This window comes from Microcaecilia unicolor, chromosome 10 (assembly GCF_901765095.1).
Source record: "Microcaecilia unicolor chromosome 10, aMicUni1.1, whole genome shotgun sequence".
Lineage (NCBI taxonomy): Eukaryota > Metazoa > Chordata > Amphibia > Gymnophiona > Siphonopidae > Microcaecilia > Microcaecilia unicolor.
In genome coordinates, this window is record NC_044040.1 from 125,776,462 (window position 1) to 125,799,745 (window position 23,284).

The 23,284-nt window shown below is 43.7% G+C and overlaps 1 protein-coding gene across 3 annotated transcripts in view; it reads right to left on the reverse strand.

Annotated features, from left to right (window-relative positions):
- Positions 1–23,284, reverse strand: part of KLHL24 (kelch like family member 24) — a 451,642-nt gene that overhangs the window by 71,476 nt on the left and 356,882 nt on the right. The gene's annotated exons all lie outside the window — the stretch shown is intronic.

Here is a 23,284-nt window from a genome sequence, read left to right on the forward strand (position 1 = left end):
GATTACATCATGTTAGCTCGCTCTCTTTTTCATCTAGTAGACGCAGCAGTCATTGGCCCAGAAGTAATATCCGACCATGCTATAGTGTGGATAGATCTCAAACTCACGCCAGACCCAGGAGGGGGGTTAGGGTGGAGATACCCAGCTCATTTGCACTTTGACCCCCATTTGCGGGAGCATATACAGAAAAGCTGGGGACAGTATATAGAGCATAATAAAATCCATGCAGATACCCAACCTGAACTGTTCTGGTCAGCTTCCAAGGCTGTTTTACGAGGTGCTATAATAGCCTACTGCAGTGTCAAAAACAAAAGGAAAGCAGCTAGCATCCTGCTACTGGAGGGGCAGTTGCAAAAGGCCAAAAGAGGACATTTGCGCCACCCCACGACCGCCACTCTAGAAAAATTGAAAGCCACCCAGATAGCATTAAACAGCTTGCTGCATGAGAGAGAAATGAAATCAGCTTTGTTTTATAAGTATAAGCTACAGAGGTTTGGAAACCGGGCAGGTAGAATGCTGGGACGTCTAATAAAAAATGTAGGTGCGCCAAGGGCGGTGACCTCACTTAAAGATCCCAAGGGTAACCTCATCACAGACAGCAAAAAGATAGGGCAAGCATTTACAGAGTACTTTAAAGACCTTTATCAGGCAAACTCGCCCCCCAATGAACAAAAAACGCGAGAATATTTACAGAAGATAGGCCTTCCCAAGCTGACGGAGGAACAGTTAGAGATCTTAAACAAACCCCTAGCAATGTCTGAGCTACAACAAGGGATTAAAACCTTAAAATTGTGGTCAGCGCCAGGCCCGGACGGGTTATCCGGGGAATACTATAAAATCTTACCAGGGGAAGCACTGGCGGCACTCCTAGAGTACTACCAGGAGGTCATTGAGGAGGGAAGTTTCCCAAGATACGCTAACACAGCGCTGATAACAGTAATCCCTAAACCAGGGAAGCCCCTCGATAAAGTAGAATCTTATAGACCAATATCCTTGTTAAACGTTGACATAAAGATTCTGGCAAAAATGATGGCAGAGCGTCTGGCGCAATGCTTGCCATCGCTGATAGGCCCAGAACAGGTGGGGTTTGTGAGAGGCCGCCAGTCAGCTCACAATGTCAGGAAAACCCTGCTGGCTATAGCGTCTAGCCAGCAAGCTGAGGTGCCCACCTTGATCCTGAGCCTGGATGCTGAAAAGGCCTTTGATCGGGTCGGGTGGGACTTTATGTTTCAAACATTAACGGTAATGGGCCTGGAGGGATGGTTTATGCAAGCTATAAGAACACTTTATGATCAACCTCGAGCGGGAGTACTAATGAATGGCATTAGAGAATCAGAGTTCCAGATTGGGCGGGGTACAAGGCAGGGCTGCCCCCTGTCCCCATTGCTGTTCCTCCTGTCCCTGGAACCCCTGATACGGACGGTCCTCGCAGCTCCAGATCTACAGGGGGTTACTTTGGCGGGTCACACCATAAAGATTTTAGCTTATGCAGATGACCTGTTGGTGGTGGTGAGGGAGCCCTCTAGAACTTTGGGGAAACTGTTAGAGATTATTGAGCTATATGGGGAATACTCAGGCTTTCGACTAAACCTGCACAAATCTACAGCCCTCCCAGTGTTCCCGGAGGTGCGCACAACATGGCCTGGGACCTTCCCTCTGCAGTGGGCACAGACCTCTCTGAAATACCTGGGAGTGTTTATCCCCATGGACCTGCCCAAGCTTTACGAACAGAATGTGTTGCAGTTATTACGAGATACCAACAAGCAGTTGCTAACTTGGGGACCACTACCGCTTTCCTTGCTGGGACGGATTGCTCTGGTCAACATGGTCATAGTCCCCAGGTGGCTATACACATTTCAAACTCTCCCACTATTCTTAAAGAGGACAGACGAGCAGAGGCTGATAAAAATAATACAGACTTTTATATGGAAAAAGAAAAAGCCTCGCCTCCCTTACTCCACGTTGTGTATACCGAAAGAATATGGCGGTCTGGGACTCCTGAACATTAAGCACATGACTGTGGCCAGTGGTATGCGCCACATAAATGACTGGTTTAGAGGCACCCAAGACTACACGAACACGTCCTTAGAGCTGCAGATATACCCTGAAACTCATTTCAGCAGCTACCTGCACACAAAGGGTCCCCCGATACCTTACATATTGAGAAGAACCGGAATAATGGGATCAGCAAAAACAGTATGGAAATGGATTTGCAAGCTTCATAATTTCTCGGCAAAAACCACTCCGTATCTATCAATATGTGGAAACCCAGATTCAAGCCTGGCCTGCTCTACCCAGCGTTTCAGCGATGGAGGCGGAAAGGGATGGTGTTTTTATCACATGTCATCACCTCTGAGGGAAAGCTCAGGTCGTTTCAAGATTTACAGAAAGAATTTGCATTACTTCCTACAGATAAATTCCACTACCTCCAGCTGAGACACTATGTACAGTCCCTGCCGTGGGAGGACCTGGCAGAGGATGTCCAGGAGGAGCTGGCTTCGGCCTTCTCTCTGGCGGCACAACAAAGGGTCCCACTTAAATTTCACCACAGGCATATCAGAGACACTGCTGAAGAACTAGATTATGCTGAACTGTTGGACATGTGGCAACAGGACATACCAATAGATCTGATGGTCTCACAATTTAAAACACACATCCTAACGATATGCAAGCAGTCTACTTTAACCTCGCACTGGGAAACACAATATAAAGTGGCGCTCCGTTTATACATTTCCCCGAGAAGAGCCTTCCACATGGGACTTTCCCCCTGGGGGGAGTGCCCTAAGTGTGGAGGAGCTGGAGCCACGCTGGGACACATGCTCTGGACTTGTGGGGACTTGGTTCGCTTTTGGACAAACTTGATTCATTGCATTTCAAAAATCTGGAAGACAGAGTGGAAATATGACTCTGCCCTACTACTGGGGCGTCCGAAACTTATACATCCTGTCCCGGCGGGGTTTACAGCTTTTGTCCAGAAGTCTATCATAGTTGCTAAACAAGTGATATTAGCGGAATGGGTGTCCCGACAAGATCCCACTTACTCCCAGTGGCGGACACGTATGATAACACTGTTGTGGTTTGAAAGATTGGGAATAGCAGACTTCAAATCCAAGGCTGGACTACAATTCCAGAGCATCTGGAGCCCTTTCCTCAATACAATGTCCCCGACTGCCAGGAGCAGGCTTGTTAACTATTAAGGGTACCCTAGTGGTTGAATAAGTAGAGTGGGAGGGATAAGGGGAGGGAGGGGGGTATAGAGATAAGATGGAGGGATAGGGAGGGAAAGGGCAGGAAAGGGGAGGGCGTTGGTAGGGGGGGATGTTGATAAAAACAAGTTTGTGATAATTGCGTTATTGTAATGTCATATTTCTTTCTGCAATAAAAATGATTAAACATAAATTGTGATGATCATAACTACTTACATTATGAAAGGCATTACAAAGGACATGTGAAAAGAAATGTAATGAACTAGTATAGGGAATGTAGACAAGGATATGATAGGTGAAAGGGAAGGAGAATGGGAGGGAAATGGTAAAGGATGGAGGGAAGAAGATGAGGAATTGAGTGGAGGAGTGGCCTAGTGGTTAGGGTGGTGGACTTTGGTCCTGGGGAACTGAGTTCAATTCCCACTTCAGCCACAGGCAGCTCCTTGTGACTCTGGGCAAGTCACTTAACCCTCCATTGCCCCATGTAAGCCGCATTGGGAAAGCACGGGGTACAAATGTAACTAAAATAAAAAAATAACATTGGGGTCAGAGTAAGAATCGACATCTTAGCAGGAGTATCGTAGGTGATCTGGTGGAATTAAGCTGGTCCATTAGGGTAAACTTGCTTGAAAAAATGGGCCTTTAACATTTTCCTGAAAGGTAAATAGTTATTAATAGCTCGGATGGGTTTTAGGAGAGCATTCCAAAGTTGACTACCCAGAAAGGAGAAACTGGATGCATAGTATGTTTTGTACTTGACACCTTTGCAGTTTGGGAGGTGTAGATTGAGGTATGTTCGCGATGACATTGTTCTATTTCTAATTGGGAGGTCAATCAGGTTGTTCATATAACTGGGGGATTCTCCTGATATGATCTTATGGATAATTTTATTGTCTAGAGCAGGATACACACTGATGATATGTATTTAAAAGAACAATGTTTGTTATGTTGAGTATTTCAACCAGTTTAAGAACAGCTTAGAGAGGATAGCATTTTATTCAGTTTTATTATATAACTTGAGTAGTAATAAAGGATTTAAAGGTAAATATTAAATTGTATATCAATGATTCGTTTATACAATGACTATGCATGAGATAAATCTGCATGCAATGCCCCCTCAGTATGCAAATTTTATCTCATGCATATTCATTGTGGATATCCTGAAAACCAGACTGGCTGGGTGTGCTCTGAGGACTGGATGAGAACCACTGAGGTATGGAGGGGCAACAGGGATGCTGGGATCATTATCTATCCATCTATCTATCTAAATATCAATCAATATACATATATGAGATTATAACCCTGATATTTATAGCCTTTCCCCCTGTTTTTTCTATCTTGTTCTTCTTATATTTTCTTTTTATAATGGATGTGTAAACTGCTTTAAGTTGTGCAAAAGGAAGGTGGTCTGTCAAGTAGTCTACCATAAACATAAACACCACAGTCAGCATTGACTTCAAACATTGACTGTACATTTAAATTTATGGCCAGAGGAGTCACGTGATGCGCCAAGAGGGTGAGACGTGCGCCTCTGCTCTCCGAGGCCCCAACAACCTTTTTGCTTAAAAAACCTCTTTAACGATTATTGCAGCAAAATTAGCGGCTGACCCAGAAAGGTGAGGTGCCCATGGATAAGTTTATTGAAACGCCGTCCAAAACGATGCCCGTAAGAGGTGCAAAATGCGAGAAGGAGAAGACACGGGTTGCGTACGACACTGCGGAGCAGACTCTGCCGCATGGCGAGCCGACATTCACAACAGAGCAACTTTCACAGCTGACAGCAGCAGTGGCACAAGCGCTGGAACCGTGCCTAGATAAAATATTGGGCCAGATTATGAGTTTTGAGACCTTGTTATCAGAGACTACGCAGTGGACTGGGGAACTAGAGTGAAGAGTGTCAGAGCTGGAAGACGTCAATACCCCAGTTCAACAACAACTGAAACAGCTGATATCCACAGTAGACACGTTGAACACCAAAGTAGACGATTTGGAAAATAGAGCCAGGTGCAGTAATTTGCGTATCATTGGATTACCTGAATCGGTGGGCGACTCGGTGTTGGCGACAGTGGTTGAAAAATGGCTGGTAAAGGAAATCGCGTTATCAGATCACGCAGGGGCTCTGTGCCTAGAGAGGGTACACCGAGTGGGCAGCATTCATGTTGGCCGCCAGGCCCCGCATGCTGTAATCTTGAAAGTATATAACTATCTGCATACCCCGCTTTCCTTGGCTGGGCGCATTGCTTTGTTTAACATGATAGTCGCTCCTCAGTGGCTTTACACCTTTCAGATGCTCCCATTATATTTGAATTAAAATATTATGTTTGCTCCCACAGTCCCTCAGTTCTTAAATTCTCAAATCCAACCCTTCATTTCAATAATTGTTATCTCTTAGTGTCCTCAGTTGTGCACATTACCAAGATTACTGAATGGCAATGGTTCCTGCACACCTTTCTTCATCGGTACTCTTTATCCACCCTTTTTTTTTTTTACTTATTTAGCACTATTCTTCACTTTTATATTTTTTAATTATCAATACTCATCTTTGAAAAATATATCAAGCTCAGGGGGCAGTAACATCAACCCCTGAGCTTGATATATTTTTCAAAGATGAGTATTGATAATTAAAAAATATAAAAGTGAAGAATAGTGCTAAATAAGTTAAAAAATAGGGTGGATAAAGTGTACTGATGAAGAAAGGTGTGCAGGAACCATTGCCATTCAGTAATCTTGGTAATGTGCACAACTGAGGACACTAAGGGATAAAAATTATTGAAATGAAGGGTTCGATTTGAGAATTTAAGAACTGAGGGACTGTGGGAGCAAACATAATATTTTAATGTGAGTTGTTTGAAGCTCCACAGTGATTATACAGAGAAGGAAGCCATTGTGATTGTCCCATTATATTTGAAGCAGAAAGAGGAAAAGTTACTACATAAAGCAATTCAGCGTTTTTTATGGAGGGGGCACAGGCCTAGATTACCCATTAGTGTCCTCCAAAAGCCTAAATTGCACGGGGGAATGGGTTTATTGAGTGTTAGATACCTTACCATCTCTAGCACTATGAGGCATATACGAGATTGGTTGTCAGGCTGCCAGGAGTTTTCAGCAACCTCAATAGAATCTTCTGCATTCCCCATGGTTCACCTTAGTTGGCTGTTACACTCCACTCAACATAGGACAGATATCAAGATCTCTGACAATCCGTTTGTGGTTTCGACCCGGGCAGCCTGGAGATGGCTCTGCAGGTGATATGGCTTCTCAGCAAGTTCTTCACCTTTCTTGTCACTATATCATAACCCAGATTTTCCGGTTGGTACGACCTCAGGAGTGTTTGCTCGTTGGCGTAGTAAAGGCATTTGTTATTTATACCAATTGGTAACAGAAGAAGGACAACTTCAGTCTTTCACGGACATGCAAAAAGAGTACTCCTTACTAGCTTCGGATTGGTTTGCCTATATGCAGGTGAAACATTATGCAACATCAGTAGGCTGGATTAACCTCAGTGAGAATGTACAAGACACTCTCAGTACAGCCTTGACATTGGGATCTCAAAATGAAGTCCCCTTAAAATATCATCATAGACACTTGTTAGACACGACGGAGGACATAGACTATAAAAAGCGGGCACAGGATTGTTCAGCAGATCTGGCCGTAGAAATATCTGAGAACGTGATACAAAGTTTTTTGTTACCTATCCTACACAGTTTTCCTTTTACAAGACATTGGGAACTACAATATAAATTTGTGCTTCGCCTGTACATATCGCCAAGCAGAGCCCAGAGAGCGGGTTTTGGAACAACAGGAAGCTGCCCAAGATGTGGTTCAGCACGAGCCACACTGGGGCACATGTTTTGGACCTGTTCTAGAGCACAGAGCTTCTGGAGACAGATATTTGAGGCGGTCGGGACACACTGGAAAAGAAAGACTGTGTTACAGCCACTGATGCTATTTGATGTGTATAAATATGCTAAACCGGCATTGCCGGGTTACCGGAGGTTTTTGCAATGATGGGTAAGAAAGTGATTTTGAACAGTTGGATGGATCAGACAGGCCAAACTTTCACCCAATGGAGAATCCTTATGATTGATTTGTCAAAGCTGGAGTGATGCGGAGTCCGAACACTGGACTCGGAGGAAGGGAGACGCTTACAACAGACTTGGAGTACCTTCTGGAACACTTTACACCCGTCAGTGAGAAGAAAATTGTTTGCCACTTAACTCCTGCATCCCTATTGACACTATTAGTGAATTAGTTAATTAGTTAACATGGAGGTGGAAGTGGGGGTGGGGTGGGAGTGGGGGGAGGTGGAACATGGGAGGGAGGGTAGGGATCAGTACAATCACATAATGTTTGACAGCGCAAGAAATAATATGTAACTGTGTTGCATAGCTCTGTTGGTAGTTTGAATTGTTGTCAATAAAAATCATTGAAACATAACTATCTGCATAAAATGGAAATTTTGCGGGGATATCGTTTAAAGAGAGATGAGACCAGGTACGACGGACAACTCATCAGAATCTTCCAAAATTATTCAGTTTCTTTGCAAGAGCGCAGGAAGAAATTTACTCTGCTGTGTCGACGCCTGCAGGAACTCCGAGTTAAATTTATGCTCATATACCCGGCTGTGCTGAAAATCCGCCATGAGGGACAATGGAGATCATTTGATGCGGAGCCCACTGCAAAAGAATACATAACTGGACTGGAGCACCAGCTGAAGGGGCAGAATGAAGGGCAGTCGGGAGAGTGATATATGTTGCATTGGTACAAAAAAAGTTGAATAGTGGTAATGTTGCTGCTTCTGTTATTTACAGCAAGGGGTGAGGTTTTGCATTGCAATGTATATTAAAGATAGGGCGGGGGGTCTCGTGCATGGTAGGGGCTCTCAATTCTTTATGAAGGGAGGATGTTTAGGACAGTAGGTTTAGAGGGGAGTTTTCTGGGAGTATGGAAGGGAAGGGAGAGGTTGTTGGGGGGGAAGGGAGGGAGGGGGGAGCACAAGGGATTTCAAAGACACACAGGTTCATCACAAGGCAGAAGACAAAGGGATAGTGAATGTACACTGGAAGACCGGGCAGGTTATATGCATGATGTGGTGTGCGGTGGGGGAGAAGTTTCTCTGGGGTAAGGCTGGGAGCCCTGGAGAAGATCTTAAGGAGAACAGTTTAAAGAAACATGTAGATCATGGATTAGTTCCCCATTAGGTAGAGTGCGCCTGGTCTCTTGGAATGTGTGTGGTATAACCTCCCCAATAAAGAGAACAAAAATTCTATCAGCCCTAAAGTGCCACGGGGCTGGAATTGCCTGTCTCCAAGAGACTAGACTCTCCCAGGAGGAACACGAGAAATTAAGACGTCATTGGGTGGGGGAGGTGTTCTACTCTCTGGCCACAGGGAGGCGGGGAGGGGTGGCAATTTTGATTCACAAGACACTGGTGTGTAAGGCTAAGATGGTATTTAAAGATGGAGATGGGAGATATGTAGGAATACAACTTAATCTCCAGGGGAGAGAGATGCTTCTCGTATCTGTTTATGGCCCTAACATACTTGACGAGATTTTATGCTCAGATGTTGGCTCATTGTCAGAAACACCCAGCTCTTCCATTAGTATTGACAGGAGACATGAATCAAGTGATAGACCCTAAACTTAAGTACATAAGTACATAAGTAGTGCCATACTGGGAAAGACCAAAGGTCCATCTAGCCCAGCATCCTGTCACCGACAGTGGCCAATCCAGGTCAAGGGCACCTGGCACGCTCCCCAAACGTAAAAACATTCCAGACAAGTTATACCTAAAAATGCGGAATTTTTCCAAGTCCATTTAATAGCGGTCTATGGACTTGTCCTTTAGGAATCTATCTAACCCCTTTTTAAACTCCGTCAAGCTAACCGCCCGTACCACGTTCTCCGGCAACGAATTCCAGAGTCTAATTACACGTTGGGTGAAGAAAAATTTTCGTTTTAAATTTCGTTTTAAATTTACCACACTGTAGCTTCAACTCATGCCCTCTAGTCCTAGTATTTTTGGATAGCGTGAACAGTCGCTTCACATCCACCCGATCCATTCCACTCATTATTTTATACACTTCTATCATATCTCCCCTCAGCCGTCTCTTCTCCAAGCTGAAAAGCCCTAGCCTTCTCAGCCTCTCTTCGTAGGAAAGTCGTCCCATCCCCACTATCATTTTCGTCGCCCTTCGCTGTACCTTTTCCAATTCTACTATATCTTTTTTGAGATACGGAGACCAGTACTGAACACAATACTCCAGGTGCGGTCGCACCATGGAGCGATACAACGGCATTATAACATCCGCACACCTGGACTCCATACCCTTCCTAATAACACCCAACATTCTATTCGCTTTCCTAGCCGCAGCAGCACACTGAGCAGAAGGTTTCAGCGTATCATCGACGACGACACCCAGATCCCTTTCTTGATCCGTAACTCCTAACGCGGAACCTTGCAAGACGTAGCTATAATTCGGGTTCCTCTTACCCACATGCATCACTTTGCACTTGTCAACATTGAACTTCATCTGCCACTTGCACGCCCATTCTCCCAGTCTCGCAAGGTCCTCCTGTAATCGTTCACATTCCTCCTGCGACTTGACGACCCTGAATAATTTTGTGTCATCGGCGAATTTAATTACCTCACTAGTTATTCCCATCTCTAGGTCATTTATAAATACATTAAAAAGCAACGGACCCAGCACAGACCCCTGCGGGACCCCACTAACTACCCTCCTCCACTGAGAATACTGGCCACGCAATCCTACTCTCTGCTTCCTATCTTTCAACCAGTTCTTAATCCATAATAATACCCTACCTCCGATTCCATGACTCTGCAATTTCTTCAGGAGTCTTTCGTGCGGCACTTTGTCAAACGCCTTCTGAAAATCCAGATATACAATATCAACCGGCTCCCCATTGTCCACATGTTTGCTTACCCCCTCAAAAAAATGCATTAGATTGGTGAGGCAAGACTTCCCTTCACTAAATCCGTGCTGACTTTGTCTCATCAGTCCATGTTTTTGTATATGCTCTGCAATTTTATTCTTACTAATAGCCTCCACCATCTTGCCCGGCACCGACGTCAGACTCACCGGTCTATAATTTCCCGGATCTCCTCTGGAACCCTTCTTAAAAATCGGAGTAACATTGGCTACCCTCCAGTCTTCCGGTACTACACTCGATTTTAGGGACAGATTGCATATTTCTAACAGTAGCTCCGCAAGTTCATTTTTTAGTTCTATTAATACTCTGGGATGAATACCATCAGGTCCCGGTGATTTACTACTCTTCAGCTTGCTGAACTGACCCATTACATCCTCCAAGGTTACAGAGAATTTGTTTAGTTTCTCCGACTCCCCCGCTTCAAATATTCTTTCCGGCACCGGTGTCCCCCCCAAATCCTCCTCGGTGAAGACCGAAGCAAAGAATTCATTTAATTTCTCCGCTACGGCTTTGTCCTCCTTGATCGCCCCTTTAACACCATTTTCGTCCAGCGGCCCAACCGACTCTTTGGCCGGTTTCCTGCTTTTAATGTATCTAAAAAATTTTTTACTATGTATTTTTGCTTCCAACGCTAATTTCTTCTCAAAGTCCTTTTTTGCCCTCCTTATCTCCGCTTTGCATTTGGCTTGGCATTCCTTATGATCTATCCTGTTACTTTCAGTTGGTTCTCTTCTCCACTTTCTGAAGGATTGTTTTTTGGCTCTAATGATTTCCTTTATCTTACTGTTTAGCCACGCCGGCTGACGTTTAGTCTTTTTTCCCTTTTTTCTAATACGTGGAATATATTTGTCCTGAACCTCCAGGATGGTGTTTTTAAACAGCATCCACGCCTGATGCAAGTTTTTTACTCTGCGAGCTGCTCCTTTCAGTCTTTTTTTCACCATTTTTCTCATTTTGTCGTAATCACCTTTTCTATAGTTAAACGCTAGCGTACTTGATTTCCTAGTTTCACTTCCTTCAATGCCAATATCAAAACCGATCATATTATGATCACTGTTATCAAGCGGCCCTCGTATCGTTACCCCCTGCACTAGATCATGAGCACCACTAAGGACTAAGTCTAGTATTTTTCCTTCTCTTGTCGGCTCCTGAACTAGCTGTTCCATGAAGCTGTCCTTGATTTCATCAAGAAATCTTATGTCCCTTGCGTGTACAGATGTTACATTAACCCAGTCTATATGCGGGTAATTGAAATCCCCCATTATTATTGTGTTGCCCAGTTTGTTTGCGTCCCTGATTTCCTTTAACATTTCCGCATCCGTCTGTTCGTCCTGGCCAGGCGGACGGTAGTACACTCCTATCACTATCCTTTTCCCCTTTGCACATGGAATTTCAATCCACAGTGATTCCAAGGAGTGTTTTGTTTCCTGCAGAATTTTCAATCTATTTGATTCAAGGCTCTCGTTAATATACAATGCTACCCCTCCACCAATCCGATTCACCCTATCACTACGATATAATTTGTACCCCGGTATGACAGTGTCCCACTGGTTATCCTCCTTCCACCAGGTCTCAGAGATGCCTATTATATCTAATTTTTCATTTAGTGCAATATATTCCAACTCCCCCATCTTATTTCTTAGGCTCCTGGCATTCGCATATAGACATTTCAAACTATGTTTGTTGTTCCTAAGTACATCATGCTTAGTACTTGACAGTATTAATTGGCAATCTTTTGTCTGATTTTTATTGTTATTTAAAGATACCCGATCTACTACAATCTCTTTTGCAATCTCACTATCAGGATACTCTATCTTCCCTGTTATGGTGATATCTTTGATAGGTCAAGGCAGCCACAGGCGAGCTCTGAATCCGCTATGTCCCTCCTTGAATCCTTTTGCCAGAAGGCGGGGCTGGTGGACCCGTTGAGAATTCTACATGGGGAGGAGAGAGATTACACCCACAGTTCTAGAGCACACCGCACGCAGTCGCATTTAGATTACATCTTAATGTCCCCAAATATGTTTCCGTTGGTGACAGCTGCCACAATCGGCCCGGAGGAGATCTCAGATCATTCCCTCATCTGGGTAGATGTAGAGACAACAGCATATTTCAGACATGCGCCGGGGTGGAGGTTTCCAGCATACATGTTCTCCTCCCTTGATTTTAAAGATTATTTGCAGAAGAAATGGGAGGAGTTTCTAGCTCATAATCAAGAGCACTTAGATGATCCGGCACTATTTTGGTCAACTGCCAAGGTAGTGTTAAGAGGGGAGATAATAGCATATATATGTAAGCACAATCGCCAAATAGCACCACTCCCACTGTTTTCTATTTCTGTTGATGGCTCTCTCATTCTCCCTGTCTCCTCAGCTCGAAACCTTGGGGTCATCTTTGACTCTTCTCTTTCCTTCTCTGTCGTTTCTTTCTTTACAACATCCGTAAAATCCGCCCCTTTCTTTCCAAGCACTCTACCAAAACCCTCTTCCACACCCTTGTCACCTCTCGTTTAGACTACTGCGATCTGCTTCTTGCTGGCCTCCCACTTAGTCACCTCTCCCCTCTCCAGTCGGTTCAAAACTCTGCTGCCCGTCTCATCTTCCGCCAGGGTCGCTTTACTCATACTACCCCTCTCCTCAAGACCCTTCACTGGCTCCCTATCCGTTTTCGCATCCTGTTCAAACTTCTTCTACTAACCTATAAATGTACTCACTCTGCTGCTCCCCAGTATCTCTCCACACTCGTCCTTCCCTACACCCCTTCCCGTGCACTCCGCTACATGGATAAATCCTTCTTATCTGTTCCCTTCTCCACTACTGCCAACTCCAGACTTCGCGCCTTCTGTCTAGCTGCACCCTATGCCTGGAATAAACTTCCTGAGCCCCTATGTCTTGCCCCATCCTTGGCCACCTTTAAATCTAGACTGAAAGCCCACCTCTTTAACATTGCTTTTGACTTGTAACCACTAGTAACCACTCGCCTCCACCTACCCTCCTCTCCTCCTTCCTGTACACATTAATTGATTTGATTTGCTTACTTTATTTTTTGTCTATTAGATTGTAAGCTCTTTGAGCTCTTTGAGCAGGGACTGTCTTTCTTCTATGTTTGTGCAGCACTGCGTACGCCTTGTAGCGCTATAGAAATGCTAAATAGTAGTAGTAATTAGAACGAAAGCTCAGGGCGGCAAAGAAAAGATATGTTAGATGCCCAACGCAGATGCAATATGAACTCCTCACGTCGATGAGAGTGGCGCTGAATAGCTTACTACACGAAAGAACAACTCAATCTCTCTTATATAGGAAATACAGGTTACATAAATTTGGGGATAAAGCAGGAGGGATGTTAGCCCATTTAGTGAAAGGTACACGGAAAGCACATTTCATTGCAGCAATACGCAAAAGCCCAGGGGTGATAACAACTAGACTAGAAGAGATTGCGGAGGCCTTCCAGCATCATTTTGCCACTTTATATAAAGGGGAGCGGGAGGCGGAAGGGGTGCGAGAATCTATATGAGAATGCTTGAGGAAGGTGGGTATACAGAAAATCCCTATAGAGAGATTGGTTGCTCTTGATAGGCCGGTTGAGGCTAAAGAACTTCAAAAAGCCGTCAGTGCTTTGAAGATGCATTCCGCACGAGGATCGGACGGATTCACTGGGGAGTTCTACAAGATGCTGAAGCCCCAGATTCTCGGGCCACTAACAGAATACCTTAATACTGTGGTGGAGGCGGGACACTTCCCTTTACATGCTTATATGACATTAATTAGTTTAATACCCAAGAAAGCAAGAGACCCATTACAACCTAGCTCCTATAGACCAATCTCGTTGATAAACGTGGAAGTAAAACTGCTGTCCCGGATCCTGGCAGATAGATTGGTGCCCCTGTTGCCACAGTTGGTGAGGGAGGAGCAAGCAGGGTTTGTTCGGGGGTGCCAATCAGTACTTAATGTACGCAAATTAATCTTTTTTTTTATTATTCTTTATTAAGTTTTAAACAAATCATAATATTCATTTTAAAATGATATTACACAAAACATTCACTAATATATATAACAAAGAAAAAAAAAAAGGAGCCCCACAAAATCAATTCTTTCTATCGACCACATAATTTAGGTAAACAATCCAAGATTTAAGGAAAAGAAAAGGAAAGAAACAGATGTTCCATCATTAAATCCAGACTTGTATCATGCCTGGAGGGTTAACTCAAAGCTGCTATACAGTGTTACATTATGGTCCTAAACTCGCACAGAAATATCCTCTCTGCTTACTAGGAAATTTTCCAATTGTTTGGGATCAAAAAACTGATATTGTTTTGTCTGAAATATTATTCTGCAAATACAGGGAAACTTCAAAAGAAAATTAGCCCCCAGCGCAATAACTCTGGGTCGCAAAGAAAGAAACATTTTACGTCTCTGTTGCGTTTCCCTTGATAGGTCTGGAAACACTCTTATTTTTGAACCCATAAACATAGAATCTAAATGACTCAAAGATCATTTTAGCACAGCATTCCTATCCATCTCCAATGCAAATGTAACTAGCAAAGTAGTTCTTTGTGTAATCACTTCTAGTGATGATTCTAGGAAGCCTGTCAAATTCATTGCACCCAGAGAATTCAAATTATCTGGTGTTTTACCAGTAACTTGTAGGTAAAAAGCATGTGTAATTGGCGGTAATGAATTGTCAGGCATTCCTAGAATATCAACTAGGTATTTCTTTACCATTTGGACTGGTGAAATCAATGGTGATCTAGGAAAGTTTATAAATCGTAAATTGAGTCTTTTAGATTGATTTTCCAGAAACTCCATGCGCCTCAATGCAAAGTTCTTTTCTTTAATCAAAGTTTGCTCCACCAACTCCATTTTCCCCAGTTTTTCAGAGAGAACTTTTATCTCAGCAGCTTGGGTTTCATTAACTTGTATCTGTGCTAATGCTGACTCTGCCAAAACCTTAATTGTCTCAGTATTTTTTGATATTGAAGTTTGTAATGCAGAGAAGGTTGTAGAGTTCAAGTCCCAAAGTGACTCTAATGTCACTACAGCCGGTTTTTCAATTTTCCCCATTATAATACCTGGAAGAGGTGCTTTTGTAGCTTGTTCCAAGATACTCACAGTTCCAGACATTGCTGTGTGAGCCGATATCGTCTCTTGTCCACTCAAACTTCCAGCGTTTGTCTCAGTTACCAGCAAATTCCCTCCCTGAACACTCCATTGTCCACATGGGGTTGAAGTTACAGGACTTGCCTGTAGAGGCGATCTGAGGAAAAAGGGCAACCTTCGAAAGCTAATCAAGAAATGTATTAAGTTATGTCCAATAAAAAAGGTATCATCTTATTTTCTTTTCCATGTTTTATTTTGTTTGATTTCTATTGAGGACTTGCCTGGAAACTCTCTCTTCCTGGTTGAGGGGGCGCTGCACGTACCACAGGGCTTAGAGAAGCCCCGTTTACACTGTCGGCCGACGTCGATGCGTTGGCTCCAGCAGCAGGAGCAGAAACCTTCTCCGAGCCGGGTACTACTGCAAACCGCTCCAGCGTCATCTGCAAAAGCTGCGGTGTCCCGCCAGGGACTGAGGGAACTTCCCTGACTTTACCCCTTCTCTTTCCCATCGCAAGGACGGGTAAGACGCTTTCCGCGAAGATCGTTAGAGCAGGATAAGCAGGCACACCCGCCGACACAAATCACACCGTCGCCATCTTGGGCAAATTAATCTTAACTATGCTGAAGGAGCCGAGCGTAGAGTCTCAAGGGTTGGTAGTGAGTCTAGATGCAGAACGGTTTGATCAGGTACTGTGGCCATTTCTGTTTGAAACATTGCACTGGATAGGATTGAATGGGTGGTATCTACAAGCAACAGAAACTCTATACTTCGAGCCGTGAGCTATGGTATTAGTTAATGGGGTCAGATCAGAGGGTTTTGCCATCACGAGAGGTACACATCAGGGATGCCTGCTGTTCCCTCTGCTGTTTCTGTTGACGCTGGAGTCTCTGCTGTGTGCGATCTGAACACAGAATGGCATACAGGGGATACAGGTACACGGGTAAGAAATTAAAGTGCTAGCATATGCTGATAACCTACTGATATTACTGAGTGAACCACAGGCTTCCCTAGAACACCTCCTACATACTATCAAAAGCTATGGCAGACTCTCTGGCTTTAAGTTGAACCTGTCCAAGTCATTGGCGCTGCCGTTAGAGGCTGCGTTGCAGCAAAATTGGAGGGGACAATTTCCACTGCAATGGGCATAACAGCAGATTAAGTACTTGGAGGTTATTGTTCCATCTGATGTGGGGCTGTTGTATGAGAAGAACATGATCCCTTTGCTGGCAGAGACCAGGCGCACATTACAACTTTGGGGTGCCTGCCCTCTCTCTTTGTAGGGCCGTATTGGCTTGTTTAATATGATGGTGGTCCCTAGGTGGCTGTATCTGTTTCAGATGCTGCCATTATATTTGTACAGAGAGAAGAGAAGATCTTAAATAGATTACGCAAAAATTTCTCTGGAGTGGGAGGCGGCCAAGGCTCCCATTGCACATAATACAGAAACCAAAAGCACATGGAGGGATGGGCTTGCTGAACATAAGATATCTAACAGTAGCGTGCTCCATGCGACACATAAGAGACTGGCTGACGGGGCAACAATGCTTTTCTGCTACACAACTGGAGACAGCTCTCTCCCCCACGGCACATTTAGGTTGGTGGCTGCATGCATCGGGTAGAGGGCTAGAGTCTAGTATGGGGAAAAATCCTTTGGTTGCATTGGCGAGAGCGGCCTGGAGATGGCTTTGTAAAAGACATACCTTTCCGTGGTCAGCAACACCCTTTCTGCCTCTGCATCACAACCCCGACTTCCCAGAAGGCTCGTCATCAGTGGCTTTTGCTCGTTGGCAAAAGCTTGGGGATTCATTATCCATATCAACTTTTATCAGATGAAGGGAAGATTCGCCCTTTTTAGAGCTGCAACAGGAGTTTCATATTCCATCTTCAGACTATTATGCTTATTTACAAATACAACATTATGTGTCAGCACTGGGCTGGACTAATCTTTGTGAAGATGTGCAAGATACATTAAATACAGCGCTGACGTTGGGATCATAGAATATGGTGCCGCTGAGATTTCACCACAGATTTCTACAGGACTCTACAGAGGATTTAGATTTCAGAAGCAGGGCACAGATTTGGTCCAAAGAACTGGCGGCAGAGGTGTCGGAAGATGTGCTGCGCAGTTTTTTGTCCTCAGCCCAACGCATTTCTGTTTTTACCCGCAATTGGGAACTACAATATAAGTTCGCACTACGGATGTACATCTCTCCAGTGAGAGCATAAAAAGCAGGGTTTGGCAGTTCGGGTGCTTGTCCCAAATGTGGCCAGTCACCTGCAGCTCTGGGACATATGTTCTGGTTATGCCCGCGAATTATGCAATTCTGGTCTCAAGTGATAGAAGAGATCAAGAGGTGCTGGGGTTGTACTGTACAGCAGCAACCATTGTTACTCTTTGATGTATATAAATATGCGAAGCCCACCCTCCCGGGATTCAAACCTTTTCTGCAGAGAGCGATGTTAGTGGGGAAAAAGACCATATTGCTCAACTGGAGAGAGCGGGTGACACCCTCCATTGGAGTGTGGAGGACACACGTGATTGAACTTTTGAAGTTGGAGAGGTGTGGAATTCAAGATTTATCATCCATCAAGGGCAAACGCCTGCAAAAGATCTGGGAGAATTTTTGGGACACATTGCAACCAGCAGCGAGAAGCAGAATTCTAATTTAAGAGTGTACATTCAGTTTTTGTGACTTGAATGCCTGTGCTGATGGGAGGGGAAGGATAAGGGGTTAAGAGTGGGAAGGGATGGGAGGGTAGATTTGGGATTGGGGTGGAGAGGGGGGAGAAGTAAGGGCAAGTTTGGCAGCGACAAGGTTCAACTGATTGTATCACATTTTGTTGGTTATGGTCATCACTTCTTCATTAATAAAGATGATTTAAACATAACTTTATGGCCAGATATTCAGCACCAGCTGTACCCAGATGCCAGCACTGAATATCTGAGTATAATGTAGTCAGTGGAAATTATCTGGGTACTGCAATATTCAGCACCGGTACCCGATAACAAGACAAACAAATTAGGGCAGCCATTTTGCTATCTTACCTTGCCCGGATAGTACTCTGGGTATTGGCACTGAAAATTATCAGTACTTGGATAACTTCTGGCTCTGACTTAGCTCTGCACCTGGGTCATCCAAGCACTACCCAGATAATCCCAAGGTAGTCAGACACGATTTTCCACAGAACATGACTGACTAGGTCTATAGAGTGTTAGCTACTGTAGTAGCAAGTGCTGCTAACTTGGATAACTGACTTTGATAATTGAGCCCGTAATAAATATCAAAACAATCTCAGTACTTAAAATGCAGAAACAAAATTAAATATGCACTAAGCAAAACTGGTTTCAAGATTTTTAGTTATGCAGTTGACATTACCTTATTACTACTTCCTATCTCTCAGACAGTTCAGGATACTGCAGTTAGAGTACGAGATTGTATTCATCTCCTTGAAACTTGGATTAAAACTCATGGCCTAAAGCTTAACAAGGATAAAACAAAGTTTCTTTTGTTAGGACAATCTACAACTCTATGGAACAGTGGCGTAGCCAGACCTGAATTTTGGGGTGGGCCCAGAGCTAATATGAGCAGTATTTCTTGGGATACTACAAAATAATGCCTTAGAATGCACTTGATTTTTTTTTTTTATTTTGGTTTTACAACAATAAACATGACAAGTATATCACTTGATAAGAAAGTATACCTAACACATTATTTCCATCCTAAACAGGAGAAGAAAATTATAAATAAGGGAAAAAATGAACACATCTTATTAGCATACTTAAAGTCCACAATTGGGGAGTCCAAAATTCTTACTATGGAGAAAAAACAAGGAAATATTATATCATAGAGTTAAATCGAGACATATTCATTTACAAGCTCAATTAAATTAACTTTAAGAGACCCTTTTTGATGTTATAAAGGAAGACAGTTGCGATGGTTCAAAATACACATACTTTACAGCTTGATAAGTAATCAAACATTTACAGGGATATTTTAAATAAAAAGTTGCTCCAATCTGTAATGTTTCCTGTTTCAGTTGCAGAAATTTTTGTCTTCGTTTTTGTGTTTCTCGTGCTAGGTCTGGAAATACTCTAATAAGTAAACCTTTAAAGAGCTTTTCACGTTTCTGGAAATATCTTTTTTGTATCCAGACCTTATCCGAGGGCAACGCAAACGTTACTACTAAGGTGGAAGCTGTTACTTGCTGTGTGTCAGAGGTTTCCAACAGAGCAGAAACATCCAACACTTGAACGTTTTCAGGTTCTCGTCTTTGTTGATTATCCTTAGGCCTAACAGGAATGTAAAAGACCTGTACTACTGGTGGAATGTAAAAGACCTGTACTACAGTTGAGCAATATGGTCTTTTTCCCCACTAACATCGCTCTCTGCAGAAAAGGTTTGAATCCCGGGAGGGTGGGCTTCGCATATTTATATACATCAAAGAGTAACAATGGTTGCTGCTGTACAGTACAACCCCAGCACCTCTTGATCTCTTCTATCGCTTGAGACCAGAATTGCATAATTCGCGGGCATAACCAGAACATATGTCCCAGAGCTGCAGGTGACTGGCCACATTTGGGACAAGCACCCGAACTGCCAAACCCTGCTTTTTATGCTCTCGCTGGAGAGATGTACATCCGTAGTGCGAACTTATATTGTAGTTCCCAATTGCGGGTAAAAACAGAAATGCGTTGGGCTGAGGACAAAAAACTGCGCAGCACATCTTCCGACACCTCTGCCGCCAGTTCTTTGGACCAAATCTGTGCTCTGCTTCTGAAATCTAAATCCTCTGTAGAGTCCTGTAGAAATCTGTGGTGAAATCTCAGCGGCACCATATTCTGTGATCCCAACGTCAGCGCTGTATTTAATGTATCTTGCACATCTGAAATGCTACCTGTGCCACGCGCAGGGCCCAAGAGACAGGCAGAGCTCCAGAGTCTCAATGCGTGGATGAGACGATGGTGCAGGGAGGAGGGCTTTAGATTTGTTAGGAACTGGGCAACATTCTGGGGAAGGGGGAGCCTATTCCGAAAGGATGGGCTCCATCTTAACCAGAGTGGGACCAGGCTGCTGGCATCGGCGTTTAAGAAGGAGATAGAGCAGCTTTTAAACTAGAAATGGGGGGAAGGCCGACAGTCGCTCAAAAGAGCATGGTTCGGGATAAGGTATCTTTCAAAGATATCACCATAACAGGGAAGATAGAGTATCCTGATAGTGAGGTTGCAAAAGAGATTGTAGTAGATCGGGTATCTTTAAATAACAATAAAAATCAGACAAAAGATTGCCAATTAATACTGTCAAGTACTAAGCATGATGTACTTAGGAACAACAAACATAGTTTGAAATGTCTATATGCGAATGCCAGGAGCCTAAGAAATAAGATGGGGGAGTTAGAATATATTGCACTAAATGAAAAATTAGATATAATAGGCATCTCTGAGACCTGGTGGAAGGAGGATAACCAGTGGGACACTGTCATACCGGGGTACAAATTATATCGTAGTGATAGGGTGAATCGGATTGGTGGAGGGGTAGCATTGTATATTAACGAGAGCCTTGAATCAAATAGATTGAAATTCTGCAGGAAGCAAAACACTCCTTGGAATCACTGTGGATTGAAATTCCATGTGCAAAGGGGAAAAGGATAGTGATAGGAGTGTACTACCGTCCGCCTGGCCAGGACGAACAGACGGATGCGGAAATGTTAAAGGAATCAGGGACGCAAACAAACTGGGCAACACAATAATAATGGGGGATTTCAATTACCCGCATATAGACTGGGGTAATGTAACATCTGTACACGCAAGGGACATAAGATTTCTTGATGAAATCAAGGACAGCTTCATGGAACAGCTAGTTCAGGAGCCGACAAGAGAAGGAAAAATACTAGACTTAGTCCTTAGTGGTGCTCATGATCTAGTGCAGGGGGGTAACGATACGAGGGCCGCTTGATAACAGTGATCATAATATGATCGGTTTTTGATATTGGCATTGAAGGAAGTGAAACTAGGAAATCAAGTACGCTAGCGTTTAACTATAGAAAAGGTGATTACGACAAAATGAGAAAAATGGTGAAAAAAAGACTGAAAGGAGCAGCTCGCAGAGTAAAAAACTTGCATCAGGCGTGGATGCTGTTTAAAAACGCCATCCTGGAGGTTCAGGACAAATATATTCCACGTATTAGAAAAAAGGGAAAAAAGACTAAACGTCAGCCGGCGTGGCTAAACAGTAAGATAAAGGAAATCATTAGAGCCAAAAAACAATCCTTCAGAAAGTGGAGAAGAGAACCAACTGAAAGTAACAGGATAGATCATAAGGAATGCCAAGCCAAATGCAAAGCGGAGATAAGGAGGGCAAAAAAAGGACTTGAGAAGAAATTAGCGTTGGAAGCAAAAATACATAGTAAAAACTTTTTTAGATACATTAAAAGCAGGAAACCGGCCAAAGAGTCGGTTGGGCCGCTGGACGAAAATGGTGTTAAAGGGGCGATCAAGGAGGACAAAGCCGTAGCGGAGAAATTAAACGAATTCTTTGCTTCGGTCTTCACCGAGGAGGATTTGGGGGGGACACCGGTGCCGGAAAGAATATTTGAAGCGGGGGAATCGGAGAAACTAAACAAATTCTCTGTAACCTTGGAGGATGTAATGGGTCAGTTCAGCAAGCTGAAGAGTAGTAAATCACCGGGACCTGATGGTATTCATCCCAGAGTATTAATAGAACTAAAAAATGAACTTGCGGAGCTACTGTTAGAAATATGCAATCTGTCCCTAAAATCGAGTGTAATACCGGAAGACTGGAGGGTAGCCAATGTTACTCCGATTTTTAAGAAGGGTTCCAGAGGAGATCCGGGAAATTATAGACCGGTGAGTCTGACGTCGGTGCCGGGCAAGATGGTGGAGGCTATTATTAAGAATAAAATTGCAGAGCATATACAAAAACATGGACTGATGAGACAAAGTCAGCACGGATTTAGTGAAGGGAAGTCTTGCCTCACCAATCTAATGCATTTTTTTGAGGGGGTAAGCAAACATGTGGACAATGGGGAGCCGGTTGATATTGTATATCTGGATTTTCAGAAGGCGTTTGACAAAGTGCCGCACGAAAGACTCCTGAAGAAATTGCAGAGTCATGGAATCGGAGGTAGGGTATTATTATGGATTAAGAACTGGTTGAAAGATAGGAAGCAGAGAGTAGGATTGCGTGGCCAGTATTCTCAGTGGAGGAGGGTAGTTAGTGGGGTCCCGCAGGGGTCTGTGCTGGGTCCGTTGCTTTTTAATGTATTTATAAATGACCTAGAGATGGGAATAACTAGTGAGGTAATTAAATTCGCCGATGACACAAAATTATTCAGGGTCGTCAAGTCGCAGGAGGAATGTGAACGATTACAGGAGGACCTTGCGAGACTGGGAGAATGGGCGTGCAAGTGGCAGATGAAGTTCAATGTTGACAAGTGCAAAGTGATGCATGTGGGTAAGAGGAACCCGAATTATAGCTACGTCTTGCAAGGTTCCGCGTTAGGAGTTACGGATCAAGAAAGGGATCTGGGTGTCGTCGTCGATGATCACAAAGATTAGTCCAGCCCAGTGCTGACACATAATGTTGTATTTGTAAATAAGCATAATAGTCTGAAGATGGAATATGAAACTCCTGTTGCAGCTCTAAAAAGGGCGAATCTTCCCTTCATCTGATAAAAGTTGATATGGATAATGAATCCCCAAGCTTTTGCCAACGAGCAAAAGCCACTGATGACGAGCCTTCTGGGAAGTCGGGGTTGTGATGCAGAGGCAGAAAGGGTGTTGCTGACCACGCAAAGGTATGTCCAGAATTTCTCTAAAGTAAGAATTTAACATTTCCCTTGGAGAAATCAGCGAATGAAAAGGAAAATTAATAAAGCGCAAGTTATTGCCTCTTGAGACATTTTCAAGGAATTCTGATTTCCTCCTCAGGTTTACTATATCTTTAATCATCGTCAATTGTACTGTCTGTGTTTGTTGAGAGTCTTTCTCTAGTTTATTAACTTGCAACACT